A 17346-nucleotide genomic window follows, 5' to 3' on the forward strand; every position below is an offset into this window, starting at 1 on the left:
GGAGTCCGAGTCTCACTCTGTCACCCAGGCTGGAGTGCAATGGCTCAATCCCACCTCACTGCAACCTCCACCTCCTGGGTACAAGCGATTCTCCTGCCTCAGCCTCCCAAGTAGCTGGGATTACAGGCATGCACCACCACACGCAGCTAATTTTGTATATTTAGTAGAGACGGGGTTTCACCATGTTAGCCAGGCTGATCTCAGACTCCCGGCCTCTGGTGATCCGCCTGCCTCAGCCTCTCAAAGTGCTGGGATTACAGGTGTGAGCCACTGCGCCCAGCCTAGGACCTTCTCTCAAAGTGCATCTTTAGGTCAAAAAACCAGGCCCTGGGAGCACATATCTGAACAAGATGCAGCCCCTGATTCTGAGGAACTTACAGACTTGTGGGGGACACAAAAGTGCAGACAACTGGCTCGGTGCGGTGGCTCATGCCTGTAATCCCAGTGCTTTGGGAGGCCAAGGAGGGCGGATCATGAGGTCAGGAGTTCGAGACCAGCTTGACTAACATGGTGAAACCTTGTCCCTACTAAAAATGCAGAAATTAGCTGGGCATGGTGGTGCACGCCTGTAATCCCAGCTACATGGGAGGCTGAGGCAGGAGAATCACTTGAACCCGGGAGGCGGAGGTTGCAGTGAGCTGAGATTATGCCACTGCACTCTAGCCTGGGTGACAAGGCGAGATTCCATCTCAAAAAAAAAAAATTGCAGACAATTGCAATGTTTACAAAACACACTGGCATACATTATGTCATTTCACATCATGAGAATCCACTGCAATAGGTATCGCACATGATTTTATACCCAATAGAAGAGAAACTGAGGCACACAGAGGCTAAGTAACTTGCCCAAGTAGGCTAAGTAACATACCCCACTAGTAAGAGGAGTTGTAACAAGAACCAGTTCTGCATACTTCAAGCCCAGGACTCTTTCTGTTGCATTCTACTGCTCCAGCATAATGTGCATATTTTCCGGTGCCTGTGATACTAGCAACATCAGGCTCATTAAGAGGGCTGATATCCTGTGAGCTGAAAGAGGCATTGATAGCATCATGGAATGCAGCCCTTAAACGCACCTGAGAATAGTTAGGAACATTTTTTTCTTCTCACGAATTATAATTTCCCTTCTACCAAAAAGAATTTGAGGCCACTTTCAACAAAATGTAATGCTGTTTTTAAACAGTTAAAAGAACAGGTGATGAGGGGAAATGGAGATGAAATCCCTGCTTCAGGAAATCAAAGTTAAGAATAGGCAGCACGAGTGGGCACAGATCGTAGCTCTGAGCCTCCTGAATGACAAGACAAACTGGGAAGTGACAAAGTTCTTGTTGTCTATAAAAGGAGGCATACTAATTTTAAGTTTAGCATATATTATCACCATTTGTTCTCTAATTTCTAAAGCACATAGCAAAAATCCCTATTATGGAAAACATTGATTAAAAAGTAGAGCATTTGGCCAAGCGCAGTGGCTTATGCCTGCAATCCCAGCGCTTCAGGAGGCCGAGGCCGTGGATCACTTGAGGTCAGGAGTTCAAGACCAGCCTGGCCAACATGGTGAAACTTCATCTCTACTAAAAATACAAAATCAGCGGGGCATGGTGGAGTATGCCTGTAATCCCAGTTACTCTGGAGGCTGAGGCAGGAAAATTGCTTGAATCCAGGAGGTAGAGGTTGCAGTGAGCCGAGATTCTGTACTGCACCGTGCCCAGCCTAATTCTTTATTTAAAAGTAGGATAGCTACTAGGAAGAACGATTGGAGATTGTGCCAGCCTGGGCAACAGAGTGAGACTCTGTCTAAAAAAAACAAAAACAAAAACAAATATATATATATATATAGAGAGAGAGAGAGAGAGAGAGTATTTTATTTAAAAATTGATTTGTTCTATTTGTAAAGTCCATAGTTGATCAGAAGATTTGTAAATTTATTAAGAACATATTCCCTAGCCCATAATAGTCTGGTACATCTTGAAAAGGAAAATGGGACAATTGTCATCCAATTTAGAAGGATTGTATAGGAAAGTTTTAGAACTGTAATTTTGGGGAAAGGATAAGCAAAGTGTCACCTTTATCATAAATAGCACACATTTCAAATTCTTAACTGGATGAATGATAGCTGCAAGAGCACTTCAAACACAGGATGACACACAGCAGCTCTGAGCACATTTCCTCCTTCACGCACTCATTCGGCCAGTAGATTCTGAGGGCTCACAGAGCGGGCATTCACGCAGAGTTCTTAAGGGTGGAAACAGCAGTAAACAAAAACCTCTGCCTTCACCATGCGCTTCCATGATAAAAGACAGTATGTTGCACAAATTAAAGATGGTTGTTCTCATCCAAATCAGTTTTCCTAAAAAGGCAACTGTGTTTAGGGCAGCCCTGTGTTACTGCAGACGTTGAGACAGATCCTTGGCTTTTGGTACAGCACTACCTAGAGCTTAGGAACAGCTAGAAAAAAAGGAGGAGCAAACCTCAATCCACAAACAAGGCTGAGGCCTAGATCCCGCCCTTCTGAGATCACTACAGATGGAGGGTGGGCCTACCTTCTGTTGCAGAGGCAGCCAAGTACCTCTTGCAGTCTGATGGTGTAGTTCTCGTCTAGAAATGGCTTCAAGAAGTAGCAAGAAGAAGAAGAAAGCAAGCTACAACAGCCATAGAAGCTGTTAGCCAGGTTGAAAAAAAAAAAAAAAAAAAGAGGAGAAAGACAAGTTTTTAAAACCCATACAGGCATTCATTCAACAAATATTTATGAAATCTTCACTGTATATACAAAAAGGCCCTGCGGAAATAGTGGGAGAGAGGGAAAGACATGGTTCTGCCCTCGTGTCTCTTCCAATCTAGAGAATCAGATGTAGAACAAGTAATCAATTCTTTTTTTTTTTAAATGGAGTCTCACTCTGCCGCCCAGGATGAAGCACAGTGGTGCAGTCTCGGCTCACCACAACTTTCGCCTCCTAGATTCAAGCGATTCTCCCACCTCAGTTTCTCAAGTAGCTGGGATTACAGGCGCCCGCCACCATGCCTGGCTAATTTTTGTATTCTTTGGAGAGATAGGGTTTTGCAATGTTGACCAGGCTGGTCTCGAATTCCTGACCTCAGGTGATCCACCCACCTTGGCCTCCCAAAGTGCTGGGATTACAGGCATGAGCCACCGTGCCGAGCCTAATTCTTTATTTAAAAGTAGGATAGCTACTAGGAAGAACGATTGGAGATTGTGAGCTATAAAAAGGCAAACTAACCTAGTGCCAAAGATACCAGAAACCCATTTACCCATTCCAACTCACCTTCCCTCCCTCTCTGGCACACACACAAGTGGGCACAGACACAGGCATACACAGTCACGATATAATCAAGCTCCTACTATCTTCCTTTTTCAAGGAGACTACTTTGGTGCTGGAAACACTAAGGATGCTTCTTTCTAGTTTTTAGGCCAACAGGCTGCAAGCCTAGAAAATCCCGTGGCCAATATTCCTACTCTGAGCTAAGATGCAGTTGGGTCTAGAGAAAAAAAGAAATATTGACTGGGCGTGGTGGCTCATGCCTGTAATCCCAGCACTTTGGGAGGCCGAGGCAGGCAGATCACCTGAAGTCAGGAGTTAGAAACCAGCCTGGCCAACATAGTGAAACCCCATCTCTGCCAAAAATACAAAAATTAGCTGGGCGTGGTGGTGTGCACCTGTAATCCCAGCTACTTGGGAGGCTGAGACAGGAGAATCGCTTTAACCCACGAGGCGGAGGTTGCAGTGAGCAGAGATCACACCACTGCACTCCAGCCTGGGAGACAGAGTGAGACTCTATCTCAAAAAAAAAAAAAAAAGGAGAAAAAGAAATATTTAGATAATTACTTCTTCAAATGTCTTGTAGATCTTTGAGTTTATGGTGCTTGTCCCTATTGATATTTAATTAGAACCTCCAATAAGAACTTGCATGAGAGCACAGTGCTGAAAGCGAAAATGACAGCTTCCCCTTGGACTATGTGCTGATTTACAGCAGTTCAGTCTCAGGAAAGAAAAATTGCATAAAAATAGAAGATGTAAAAGGTGAAATCGAAAAATTACAACTTAGAATCTGCATATACTGAACTTTGATTGGCTGTCAAATTATATTAACCAACAATGTCAAGTTGAAAAAAAGCAAACAAAAAAAAACAAGGAACATTATTCTGTACAAAGCATTGAGCTAGTCAAATTTTATCACTTTTTAGTTATATAAATATAATTGTGGTAGATAAAATTAGAAAATTTAGACAAGAACGTAAAAGATAAAAATGCAGCTGACCCTTGAACAGCATAGGGATTAGGGGTACCTATCCCCCCACAAATCCCACAGTCAGAATTCTGCAGATAACTTTCAATTTCTCCAAAACTTAACTACTGCCAGCCTACTGCTGACCAGTAGCCTTACCAATAACATAAACCATCAATTAATGCATATTTTGTATGTTATATGTATTACATGCTATATTCTTACAACAAAGTAAGCTAGAGAAAAGAAAATGTTACTAAGAAAATCATAAAGAAGGGAATACATATTTACTATTCATTAAGTGGCAATGGATCAACATAAAAGTCTTCACCTTTGGCCCTGTGCAGTGGCCCATGCCTGTAATCCCAGCACTTTGGAAGGCCAAGGCGGGTGGATCACAAGGTCAGCAGTTTGAGACCAGCCTGGCCAACGTGGCAAAACCCCGTCTCTAGTAAAAATACAAAAATTAGCTCGGTGTGGTGGCACACACCTGTAGTCCCAGTTACTCAGGAGGCTGAGGCGGGAGAATCACTTGTACCTGGAAGGCAGAGGTTGCAGTGAACCAAGACCACGTCATTGCACTCCAGCCTAAAAGACAGAGCAAGACTCTGTCTCAAAAAATAAAATTTAAAAAAAAGTCTTCATCTTCGTAGTCTTGACGTTGAACAGGCTGAGGGAAAGGAAGACGAGGGGTTGGTCTTGCTGCCTCAAGGGCAACAGAGGAGGAAGAAAATCCATGCATAAGTGGGCCTGCAGAGTTCAAACCCATGTTGTTCAAGGGTCCACTGTACAGCCATTATTAATAACCAAAGTACTTTTCATTAAATGACTGTAACAAAATGTATTTAACCAATTTCCTATTATTGGACATTTAAGATATTTCTGATGTTTAACACAAATGCTTTAATGAACAGCTTTGTACATACATCTCTGCATAATGTATCTCTCATTATTTTCTTATGATAAGCTCTTAGAAGTGGAATTTCTCAGTTGAACAGTATTCAGATGTTAAAAAGCAGAATTACAGCAATAGCCAAATTCAGTCATTTAAATTCTTTTTTAAGGTGCTTACAGCATCTTCAAACTTAGTAAGCATTCAAAAATTGAAAGAGAACAGTCTTTATTTTCATATCAAAGTCAATAATAACATTACATATATTTAATATATAACTTCAGAACTCTGACATTTCTTAAAACTTCACCAAATACTGACAGACAGTAATACCATATGGTTACAGACGCTTCTGAGAGAGCAAGCCTGTTTCCAATTGCAATACAACAAATATGTTAACTGACTGGTTCATTTCTGAATTTAAAATGCTGAACAGAAAACCAATCACACCAAATATAGACAATATTTTTTAAAGTACACAACTGCACTACATACCATAGCAGAAGGACACAGGACTGACACATGTATTTATTTGTTCGGTTTATGGGCAAAGTCATCATCTCTCTGGATCTCAGTTCTGAGGGGAAAGACACAAGAGCTAGGGTTTCCAGAATTTTAGATTTAATAGACCAATTAAACTCAAAAAAAAAAAAATCAAGAAGGAACTAACAACTAATGCAGGGTTACCAAGGAAATAAAAACACACCACAACCACCTACTAGCATATCATCCATAAATAACCTTAAAATGGGAGGAGGGCAACATACTCTCTGAATAAGAAACCTCATTAAACGTAATGCATGTAACCTGATTTTTATTTTTTTAATCTGCTCCATTGCTCATGTTTTTCTTATTTTGCCCTGCAGTGTGAAAACTGTGCCTCAGACTTGTACTAGTTCACGAACTCTTGATTGAAAACAACTTCCCTAGATAACTCCTAAATCCTTTCCAGATTCTAAAATGCTGTGTTTTGTGATTCCAAATTTTAATTTAGACTCTATGTAAAGAAGTCATTTGCAAGGCCTTTTTTTTTTTTTTTTGGAAATGGAGTCTTGCTCTGTAGCCCAGGCTAAAGTGCAGTGGTGCTATCTCCGCTCACTGCAAGCTCCGCCTCCCGGGTTCAAGCCATTCTCCTGCCTCAGCCTCCCAAGTAGCTGGGACTACAGGCGCCTGCCACCACGCCTGGCTAATTTTTTGTATTTTTAGTAGAGACGGGGTTTCACCGAGTTAGCCAGTATGGTCTCGTTCTCCTGACCTCGTGATCCGCCCGCCTCGGCCTCCCAAAGTGCTGGGATTACAGGCGTGAGCCACCATGCCCAGCCTTTGCAAGGACTTAAAACTCAGTCTCTCTTACTTCTTTGCGGCTGCCAATGAGTGGATCCCATGAAGTGGGGGTCGGGGGTGGATGCTTTCCGAGGGAGGGCCTCCTGGGGCCAGGTAGTGAGCCATGCATGCAATAAGGACACAGAGACGCAAAGCACAGCCTCTGCCTTCAGTGTGCTGTCACCTAGGGAGCAACAGGAGACTGATACCCAGGAGGGCACAAGTGATAGAACACAGGAGGTATGCCTGGGGTACCTGGGAGCATTTAGGAGCAGCACTGTACCCAGATGGATAGAGGTGAGTGGGCCAAATCTTCCAGATAAGATGACACACTGAGCCTTGGCAGCTGAGGATGCCACTACAGGCCACGAGCATCCTCTGTAAAGCTAAAGCGTGTCAGAAGTCATGGAGAATCCTGGCCGGGTGCGGTGGCTCACGCCTGTAATCCCAGCACTTTGGGAGGCCGAGGCAGGCTGATCATTTAAGGCTAGGAGTTCGAGACCAGCCTGGCCAACGTGGCAATACCCCGTCTCTACTGAAAAAATAAGCTGGGTCTGGTGGTGCACACCTGTCATCCCAGCTACTCAGGAGGCTGAGGCACAAGAATCACTGGAACCCGGGAGGAGGAGGTTGCAGTGAGCCGAGATTGCGCCATTGCACTCCAGCCTGGGCGACAGAGCACCTGGGGAACCCCACATCCTAGTGAGTTCCAGTGAGAACAGAGTCTACGGGTTGGAGGGTTGCAGAAGATACTGAAGAGGCAGACACATTGCCAGGCCAAGAAAACCTGCAGTGCCACATTCAGGAGTTTGGACTTGATCCCCAAAACACTGGGATGTCACTGAACTCTTTTAATCAGGGGAGGAGACTGAGGCACAGCTCAAATTTTAAAATAGTTCAAACTGTATAGAAGTGCATAAAATTAAAAGGAGAATATTTCAATCTCCTCAACCAAAACCTACTCCCCAGAGTTAATCCCCGTTATGAGTTTCAGAGAAATCCACGTATATTTTATCTAAGCATACACAAATATATACAAAAGCATTTATGGGCCGGGTACAGTGGCTCACGCCTGTAATCCCAGCACTTTGGGAGGCCAAGGTGGGTGGACCATGAGGTCAGGAGAGCGAGACCGTCCTGGCTAACTCGGTGAAACCCCGTCTCTACTAAAAATACAAAAAATTAGCCGGGTGTGGTGGCGGGCACCTGTAGTCTCAGCTACTCAGGAGGCTGAGGCAGGAGAATGGTGTGAACCTGGGAGGCAGAGCTTGCAGTGCGCTGAGTTGTGCCACTGCACTCCAGCCTGGGCTACAGAGCGAGACTTCATCTCCAAAAAAAAAAAAAAAAAAAAAAAAGGCATTTATGTCCAACACAAATAATGTTTTGTGAGTTCTCTAATAGAGAAAGTATTGTGCCACATATGTTGGTCTGCAACTTGCCTTTTTCACTTAATTATCAGTACAGATAGATCTCATTCTTTTTGACTACACAGCATTCCACTGTATGGGATGGGTATATTTAAAAATTAATTGAACCATTTCTTTGTTGGTGGTCATTCAAGCAGTTCCTAATTTCCTAGTTGTTGCTGCAGTGAACATCCTTGACTATTTGCATATCTATGTTTGTTTTCCTAAAGGACAGTTTCTTAGACTTCAAATTAGTAGGTTTAAAGAACCTATGCATTTAAAATTTTGAAAGCTACTGCCTAATTGCTCTCTAAAAAGTTGTTTCATTTTATGTTTGCCCAGGGTTATTACAAGAGTGCCCATCTCCGCCCACAATGGCCAAAGGTGGGAACTATCAAGCCTTTGAAACTTTGCCAATCTGAGACAGGAAAAATGCTATCTCATGATTGGTTCTGTTGGCTTTTTGTTGTTGTTGTTGTTGTTAATGCACTTGACCAGCTTTTCACATATTTATTGACTAAATGTATTTTTGTCTATGAATTGCTTTCTTATAAACTCTGCTATCCTGAGATTCTCAACCTGTGGTCTCAAGGCCCCTGACATATAATATAAAATGTTCTGTGCTTATTGGTTGTGCATTATTCTCAGGATAGGGGCCAAGGAACATTAAGAACCACTGATTTTTGACTTCCTGCTGGCAAGGATAATAAATAAATAAATAAATAAATAAATAAATAAAAATATAAAAAATAAAGAACCACTGATTTTAATGGGTATATGCTGAAAAGTATATGTGGAAAGAAAGAAGCAGGCCTAGAAGAAAGGGTGTAAAAGAGGTGAGGCAGAGTTCTATGATTCCATACCAGAGTGTGCACACACACACACCTTTTTATTATCTCTCCCTCAATTACACCAGGACTGCCCAATAGTATTTCTCATTTTCCTTCCCAGAAGGCCCACCAACCAGAGGCAGGCTTGTTTCTTTACTAATATGTTTGTACATATCACAAAGAATAAGGACAAACAAGTCAAGATGCTGCTTTATTTACATTCTGGTTTGTAGACACATTCAAAACTTTATACGGACAAGCTGTCACTCATTTTTTTGGAATCAGGACAACCATTAACTTCAATTCTATCTCCTAAATATTTCTCTAATCTGCCCATTTCTCTTCATTTCCACTCCAACTATCACATCTTGCTTCGACCATGGCAGCACCCTCCTACCTTGCTTCCCTATATCCTCTCTGCCATACTCTCCAATCCACTGTCCATGCTTTAGCCAAAACTCTCTCTTCACTCACCAGCTCTCAACCTGCCCATGGCTCCTCTTTGCTCTCTGGCTAAAGGGCCAACCCCTTGGTGCATGTGCCCAGCTGTGCGGTCTGCCCGACCTACCTCCTCTATGATGCTGAGGCCCTCTTCCCTCACCCTGGCTCCTACCACACCTGGGACACTCAGCCATTCTCTCTCCCACACCATGACCTTTGTCATTGTATTTCTTCTGCCTGAATGCTCTCTCTCCCACTCCTTTCTTTCACTGAGTTGACTTCTACTCAGCTTAAAAATAACTTCCCTGGCTTCCCAGGCCACGTCATGTGCTGCTATTTCATGCTTTCATAACAAAAGCATAAAATACTCCACTTGTTTTCTTTAGCAGTTATCCCAAATTTTCAATAATATAGTTCATTAACATCTGCTTCCACTCTGGCAGGAGACGTCCATGAAAATAGGATGGGATCTGTTTTGCTCTTCTTGAAATCTGAGAGCAGGGCTAACCCAGAGCAGATGACCAGTAAGTACCGTTGAAACCAGGAGAGGAAAAGGATGCTTTTAGGAATGATCCTTTGTAGGCCTTTATTTTTCTTTACACTTTCCTTCCAACCTAAGAGGACAACTATGTCCTGGATATGGAAATTTGCTAATCCTTTCAAGGCATTCCCAACATTTATCAGGAACCTACTATGTACATACTAGGCACCCTTCTAGGAACCGGGAGACACCACAGAAAAAAAAAAAAAAAATTCCAGACCAATCTTCTCCTTACATTCTAGGAAGAAACAGATAGTCAACATCATAGATCAGTAAATTATATAGTGTACTTAGAAGATGAAAAGTGCTGTGAAGAAAAAGAGAGCTGGGTAAGTTGGATGAAAGAAGAAAGGAGAAGAGGGAACTCACACCCATTCGTTGTATGTTAAAAAAATCAGGTTGAGGAGGCCGGTCGCGGTGGCTCACACCTGTAATCCCAGCACTTTGGGAGGCCGAGGCAGGCAGATCACAAGGTCAGGAGTTCAAGACCAGCCTGGCCAGCATGGTGAAACCCCCATCTCTACTAAAAACACAAAAATTAGCTGAGCATGGTGATGGGCGCCTGTAATCCCAGCTGCTCGGGAAGCTGAGGCAGGAGAATCGTTTGAACCTGGGAGGTGGAGGTTGCAGTGAGCCAAGATCACGCCATTGCACTCCAAACTGGGAAACAAGCGTGAAACTCTGTCTCAAAATAAAAAAAAAAAACTAGGTTGGGGAGACAGACATAGAGGGGGTGTCATGAAGTGACATAAGCTCATGAAGTTTAACCTAAGTTTGAGAAAAACAACAGAAATAGATACACATACATACTAACTCTGGTAGTAAAATATCGTGTACATCAGCTTGTGAGCTGCCTTGAGCAGCGTGCTGGCCGGTTTGAGTAGCTCCTCTCACTCCCTGAGTGCATCCACATCTTGCTCAAGACCTTCATCAATTTCAACGTTAACTCTATTCCTCAGAACCCAGTCCCTCTCCCTGGCACAGCTGATGGATCTTTCTTCCATGTTCCTAAGGCCTTTTGTTCACCTCTAAGGTGTCACTCATTTCCCTGTCCTGTGATTATTTTTGTGTCAGTCCCACTAGAACACAGGAACTCCTCAAGGGCAGAAACCATGTCCCAGCACCCAGTGTCTGATAGCTTCCAGCATTTGGTAATACAGAATGCGCTCAAAGCATTTGACAAATGAGTGAATGAAAGAATGGCTAGAGAATGAATGAAGGGAGTTAGAATGAGTGTAGCTCTGGCAATTGGAATGCACCTTGTTCTGAGCAGCTGAATTCTCTAGAAATTCTCCGTATGTGTGTATGCTCATCTTCAGCACTTCTGCAAGCAAGAATATTGGAGTAGTCAGACAAGTTCTTCTCTAGAGGTAAGCAGAAATGCTTGGTTTAGACTCATTAGTGGGTTACAAAATTAATGTTAATAGGTCCTGAAAAGCATTTTTTAAATTAGCTAGAATACAAGAAAACAGAGTGCATCCAAATACATAAGGCCAAGTGATTTGGGGACATGTGGCCCAATTTGCCCAGAACACCCTGCTTTATTCTTATTGGCCCAGCGTAGTTATTACTTTCAAAATAATAACTTTCCCAGTGTGTACTGTAAATTGGGTGATCACGTTGAAAATACATACATTTGTGTATAATGTATGTACTGCTTTATGAAGTAAAGCATATTTCTTACAGTGGACAATGGTCAAAACAAGTTTGAAATTATGTAAGATAAGGTCAACATAGAAAATAAAAATTAAAAAATTAAAAATTTGATAAACATTTTTCTTGAGAGATTCAAACTTCTGAGACTCCGGGGAAGCAGCATCGAGGAGAAAAAGTCAGGGAAAAGCAGAGGGAAGAAAATAAAATTGAAGTGTGCCTAGATAGCTTTCTAATCCTCACACTATCCTGTGTGGAAGGCAGAACTGTTCCATCTTACAAATGGGGAATGAAGCTCACAGGGCTTAAAGAACTTGCCCAGGTCTATATGCCATCAAGCCACCGTGCCAGCACTGAAATCTAGGTCTACACATAGTGAAAAGTAAAAGCATTTTGTTCTACACATAGGAGGGGAAAGGATTTTTTTCCACTTCTTGGACACCACAATATTTGTAACCACATCAAAATTGAGGAGGGGATAATGGAACATATCTTCCAGTGTCCTATTACGACTTTTGTAATTTAAGAAACATACTTTTATTTTGGAAATATCCTGCATTTGAAAGTAGTCAGCATTTTGATTCAGAGATCAGTTCTTAATTATGGACCAAAAAAGTGGATAAGTGTTTCAGATTGATGAAATAAGCCTTGCTAGGCAAAAGCAAAGAAAATGAGCAGTTCTGTGCAAAGTGGCACATTAATAAAGAGTGCAGGGTCTGAAGTCTGACAACCATCGATCCAAATCTTAACAGCCAGGGGACTGCAGACAGGTTCTCAAATTTCTCTGTGTCTTAGTTCACTCATCTATAAAATGCCCACAACAACAGTACCTACCTCATGGGGTTCTAATAAAGACAAAACAATCCACATAAAGCTCTGAACGTTTCCTGGAATGTGGTAAATGCTTAGTAATGTTGACCACAGTCAAAATAGAAATCAAGACTATTGGAGGCAAAGGTGCTCTCATTTTACTTTTATTTGTACTTCCCATTGTCATATACCCCCACCTTCAATAGTCTTCCTCTAGCTGCTCATACATTCCTGCAATAACCCCCACTTGGCCATAAGACATTATTTCTTTAAGAGAGTGTTGCACACAATTTGCTAGTATTTTGCTAAGAATTTTTACATCTATGTTTATGAAGAATATTAGTTTCTAGTTGCTGTTTTTTTCTTTTTTCCCCTTGTAATATCTGTCAGATTTTACACCAAGATGATGCTAGCCTCATAAGATGAACTGGGCAGTATTTCATCCTCCTAGTTTCAAAGAGTTTGTAAAACATTGGTATATTTCTTTCTTAAATGTTTGATAGCATTCACAACCGAAGCCATCTGGGCCTATTTTATTGATTTCTGCTTTTGTCTTTGTTATTTTCTCCCTTCTGTTTTCTTTGGGTTTAATTTGTCTTCCATGTCTTGATTTTTTAAGGCAGTATTTTAGATTGCTAATTTTAGACCTTTCATATTTTCTAACATGAACATTTAATATTTTACATTTCCCTTGAGACACTGCTGTAGCTACATCTACATGCCACACTTTTGATATGTGTGTTTTCATTTTTATTCAGTTCAAAATATTTTTTAAATTCTCTTGTGATTTCTTCTCTGAGCCATGTGTTGTTTAGTCGTCTATTGCTTAATTCCTAAATATTTGGAGATTTCTCAAATAGCTGTTACTGATTTCTAATTGAATTTCATTATGAGTGGAGGACATACTCTATGATTTCAATACTTTTAAACTTGTTGGAACTTGTTTATGATTAACATGTAGTCTCTTGGTTAATGTTCCATGTGAACTTGAAAAGAATATATATTCTGCTGTCATTGGACAGAGGGCAGTCAGGTCCAGTTGACTGGTGCTGTCTTCTATATCCTTGCTGATTTTCTGTCTTACTTCTTTACTGATTGCTAAGTGAAGAGTATTGCAATCTGTAACTGTAATTGTGGGGTTTTAAAAAAATTTCCTTTCAGTTCTGTCAGGTTTTGCTACATGTACTTTGAAGTTCGAGTACATTTAGGATTGTCATATCACCCTGATGAATTGATGTCTTTATCATTATGAAAAGTCCCTCCTTATTCCTAGTAATATTCCTTTTTATATTGTCTGCTCTGATATTAACATAGCCAGTCTAGTTTTCTTGTAATTCATGTTTGCATAGTATATCTTTTTCCATCCTTTTAATTCTAACTTTCTGTTCTATAAAGTGGTTTTCTTGTACACAGCACATAATAGGATCTTGCTTTTCTTAACCAGTCTGACAATCTCTGACTTTTAATTGGAGTGTTTAGACCACTTACACTTAACATAATTATCAATATGGCTGAATTTAAATCTACTATTTGTTATTGGTTTTCTATTAGACTCATCTCTCCTTGTTATTGTTTCTTTTCTTCTGCTTCTTTTGAATTAATTAGTGCTTTTTAATATTTCATTTTATCTCTATTGCTGGAGATACATATATATGTATATACACAAACACACATATATGTTTATGTATATACATAGAACTTTATTTTTCATAATTTTCCTACTTTTTAAAATATGCATTTCTAACTCATAATACATGTTCAACTAATATTATACTACTTGATATGTAATGTAAAACTCTTATAGCTACAGGCTTACGATGGTTTGACTTTATAATGGTGGGAAAGCAATACACATTCAGTAGAAATCATACTTTGGATTTTAAATTTTGATCTTTTCCTTGGCTAGCAATATGCCGTGTGATAGTCTGTTGCAACGCTGGGCAGTGGCAGTAAGCCACAGCTGCCAGTCAGCCATGCAGTCACGAAGGTAAACAACAGATACTCTACAGTGTACTGTGTTGCCAGTGTTTTTTGATACTGTGTTTTGTGGTTTTGCATCCCATCGTGTCCATAAAATGCCAGTTTTGACTTATGATATTTTCTACTTACGATGGGTTTATCAGGATGTAACCCCATCATAAATTAAGAAGCATCTATATAGATTTCCATTTCTCCCTATCCTGTCCTTCAAGCTGTGGTCAAATATTTCACTTCTATTCATATACATTTGATATATCTCAAAAATCCAGTGTTATTGTTTTTGCTTCATGCAGTCAATTAGCTTTTCAAGAAATTTAAAAATAAGAACACAGTCTTTTCTATTTGCCCACATATTTACCACTTCTGAAAGAGTGTCTTTCAAGTTTCCATCTGGTATCATTTTGCTTTCGCCTGAATAATTTCCTTTAAACATTTCTTGTTGTATATATCTGCCGACAACAAATTCCCTCAAGTTTTGTCTGATAAACTTTATTTCATCTTTGTTTTTGAAGATGTTTTCATTAAATATAGAATTCTAGGCTGCCTTTTTCTTTGAGCACTCTGAAGATGTTATTTCATTGTCTTCAGGCTTGCAAAGCTGGAGGTGAAATGAAGTCTGTGATCCTTCTGATGTCTGTTCTGTATATAATGTGTATTCTTCTGTGATTGCCTTTAAGATTTTCTGTGCAACACTGGTCTTCGGCAACTTGATTATGTGCCTTTGTTTCTTTATTTCATTTTATTTATGGAGATGGGGTCTTATTATGTTGCCCCAGCTGGTCTCAAACCCTAGGCTCAAACAATCTTCCCACCTCAGCCTCTCTAGTACCTGGGACTACAAAAGTACATGCCACCATGCCTAGACCTAAATTTTTTTTAATGAGTTTTTTTCAGTTCCTGGTTCATTAAGCTTCTTAGATTTATGAAATACAGTTTTCATCAAATTTTGAAATATTTCAGCTATCATTTCTTCAAATACTTTTTCTGTCCCTTCTCCTTTTCTCCATGTATGATAGACTGCTTGATATTATCCCACAGATCACTGGGTCTCTGTTCACCATTTTTTTTTCAGTTTTTTGTTTCTCTCTGTGATTCATCTTGCATAGGTAATGTTGCTATATTTGTAGGTTCACTAATCTTTTCTTCTGCATTGCCTAATCTGCTGTTAATCCCATCTAGTGAAATTTTCATTTCAGATGTTGTATTTAGTCCTGTTTTGTTCTTTTTTACATCTTTCATTTTTTTCTGATTTTTGTGTTTTCATTTATTTTTGATTTTATTTTATTTAGAGACAGGGTCTCACTCTGTCACTCAGGCTGGAGTGCAGTGGCACAATCACAGCTCACTACAACCTCAACCTCCTAGGCTCAAATGATCCTCCCACCTTAGCCTCCTAAGTAGCTGGGACCACAGGCATGCACCACCACACCCAACTAATTTTTAAATTATCCTTGGTAGAGATGGAGTATCACTTTGTTACCCAGACTGATCTTGAACTTACGAGCTCAAGCAATCCTCCCACTCCAACTTCCCAAATTGCTGGGATTATCGGTGTGAGCCACCATACCCAACTGTTTTTGTGTTTTCCTTTAAATATTTATACACAATAATAAAATATGTTGTAACATCCTTGTCTGCTAATTCCATTGCCTTGTCACTTCCAGGTCTGTTTCTCTTAACTGATTCTTCTCCTTGTTACAAGTATTTTTTCCTGCTTTTTAGCATATCTAGTAATTTTGTTTGATGCTGGCATTGTTATTACATTATTAAATGTTTGCATTATGTTGTCTTCCTTTAAATAGTATTGGGCTTTCTTCTGCTAGGCAGTGAAGTTCATTGCTAATCTTCAAGATCTGTTTTCAAGCTTTACTAGAGAGAGGCTAGGACTATGCTGTCCAATAAGGTAGTCACTAGCTACATGTGGCTACTGAAATGTGTCTAATCTGAATTGAGATGTGATAAAGGCATAAAATACATGCTGGATTTGGAAGACCTAGTATGAGAATAAGAATGCAAAGTATCTCATTAACAATTTTATATTGATTACCTATTGATGACACTTTGGATATACTGTTAAGTAAAAGATATTACTAAAATTCATTTTCTCTATTTCTTTTTACTACATATGTGGCATGCATTATATTTCTACTAGACAGCACTGTTCTAGAACAGACGTCTGCAAACTACAGCCACCTAGTTTTGTTAATAAAGTTTTATTGGAACTCAGCCATACCTATTCACTTATCTATTGTCTATGGCTGCCTTCACACTAAAATTGATTAGTTGTGACAGAGAATATATGACCCGCAAGCCTAAAATGTTTGCTGTCTGAAAATTTAACAAAAAAATTCCATCTCTGGTCCAGAGTACCCTTCACTCCAAGGATAGTTCAGCCCTGCTTTCTAACTTGTGATGCCTCCAAGGTCTCCACTGAATGCTTCAGGGCTGAATGAGGACTCCCCTTTGGCTAGTCAGACAACAAACACTTTCCCATTTCATGTGTGCTTTGGGATTTATTCAGCTTACAACTAAAAAGTCTTTTCTTGCCCAGACTTGTAGAGCGTCATTCTATACACTTGTATCCTAATACTCAGCAAAAATTCAAGAGATTCCTATGCATATTTCTGGAGCTCTTTTTCTGCATAGCTTCCTCCTCCTCAGAACGCTGCCCTACTACCTCTCACCACCTCAGCCTCCCCAAACTCTGATCTTCATCTCATCAATTCAGTGAGGCTACTAGGATCTGTTCAGATCCCTCCTTCCTGGATCTGTGGTCTAGAAATTGCTTTCAGACAGAAAACCAGGGCAGTCATTGAATTCACTTTGTTTCTCTTCTCTTAGGGATCACAGTCATATATAGACTGTTGCTCAATGTCCAAAGGCAGTTATTAATTACAATAATTTATAATGGGCAGTTAGATCAGGCTATTGTTATTCCATCATGACTATAAGGTAATGTCCCCTCTACTTATCGTTTGATAGGTAGAACTTACTATGTAGTATACTCTGGGTCTTCAGACTTTCCAAAGATTTGGTAGATTTGACTGACTTGTATGGAGCTAGAGAACAAAGTGTAGAACTTTTCCTGCGGTTTGCCTAAATAGTTGATGATAATGTATCATTGACCAGAATTTCTCATATCCAGGTTATGACAGAGAAGACAAAGAGGACTTGATAGAAGAAGCTGAAAGAAGGTTAGCTTGGAGCTATGCATTTCTGAATCTATTTGTA

The sequence above is a fragment of the Macaca mulatta genome, chromosome 5, assembly GCF_049350105.2.
Source record: "Macaca mulatta isolate MMU2019108-1 chromosome 5, T2T-MMU8v2.0, whole genome shotgun sequence".
In the NCBI taxonomy this organism is placed as follows: Eukaryota; Metazoa; Chordata; class Mammalia; order Primates; family Cercopithecidae; genus Macaca; species Macaca mulatta.